This window comes from Branchiostoma floridae, chromosome 2, assembly GCF_000003815.2.
Source record: "Branchiostoma floridae strain S238N-H82 chromosome 2, Bfl_VNyyK, whole genome shotgun sequence".
NCBI lineage: Eukaryota > Metazoa > Chordata > Leptocardii > Amphioxiformes > Branchiostomatidae > Branchiostoma > Branchiostoma floridae.
Genome location: NC_049980.1, coordinates 31,170,893 through 31,172,271, shown reverse-complemented (window position 1 = coordinate 31,172,271; position 1,379 = coordinate 31,170,893).

Genomic DNA, 1,379 nt, shown 5'->3' with positions numbered 1-1,379 from the left:
TAGACAAGGACATGACTGCTACACATGAATAAATGAACACATGCAACGATGTTCTTAAAAACTGAGAAGCCACAAAATTATTCTAGGACAATGCTGGAGTATCACGGGAGAAACAGTAACTTTGGTCAGGAGCAAGACTCAGTCAAAGAGAGCAATAGCTTAATGTAATGATAACGTTTAAAAAAAGTCTTGTTTTGTGTTTTGCTGTCCAACACAAAGTGTTGTTGTTATTTTATTGAACATGAACTTTGGTGACAAGCAACACTGCATAAACGAAGAAAAAGGGTTATAGTAGTGAAAAAAAATGAAAGAACGTCACATAACCAAGTACTCACGTTAAGACGTCTTTACAGAAGCGCCTTGCTTGAACCGCTTCTCTCATTGATGAGCTAGGTAGCCAGGAATGAGAAAAATATTTTCAATGAAGAATATTCTTCCTCACTTTAATATAATGAAGGAAATTTTCCAGATTACCAACATGTTTTTCTTTAAAAAGCAAGAATGCAAATATTTTAAGATATGCGATGGTATGAAATTTGATTGAATGTTACGTTAAAAGATCAATAAGAGAAGCAATTAACGGACGGACATTGTAGTGCCCACGTTACTACACACACACAAAAACACACAAATACCCCCATCCCCACTCCCACACGCACACACCTACACTCACGCAAGGTCTCCATCTCACTGGACGGCGATCTCGTTGCGACCAAAATTGGATTTGCAATTGTAACCATTGATTTGCTGATTGGAAAAAAAATTAATGCATTTCGAACGTCATCATGCAAAAAATAAATTCATGACTGAAAAGACATAAAAACATGCAAAGTGTGAAATTATTTTTTAATTACACAATAATTAATGATATGTATGTCAGGGTAGAGACTCCGATCTAGTAGATTCTGCCCGTAGAGATCAGATCAGAGTTTCTGTTCACAGAGACTCAGATCTGGATTTCTGTCGGTAGAATTGGCGATTCTGCTGGCAAAGATCCCGATCGGGGTCTCTACCCTGACATAAAGGTGGGATCACATATGCGTATGTACTCAAGTCCGTATGAGGTCCGTATGGAAGTCTTAGCCTCTACCGGGCTCCACAGGACACTTGAAAAATTGAAGTGGGATAAATATAGACAGATAACATGCCAGCGGAGTTTGATGGTCTCAAACCATACTCCTCGGACAGCTAACTCCTCTGGCATGTTCTCCGTCTATATTTGTTCAATTTCAACTATTTTTTTCCAGCGACCTGTGCAGCCTGGTAGAGGCTTAGACTTCCACACGGACCTCATACGGACTTTAGTGCGTACGCTGCTAAAAAATTTCAGTAAATTTTATCTTGTCCAATCGAATGTCACAGCGGCATCTCAGCCTAGA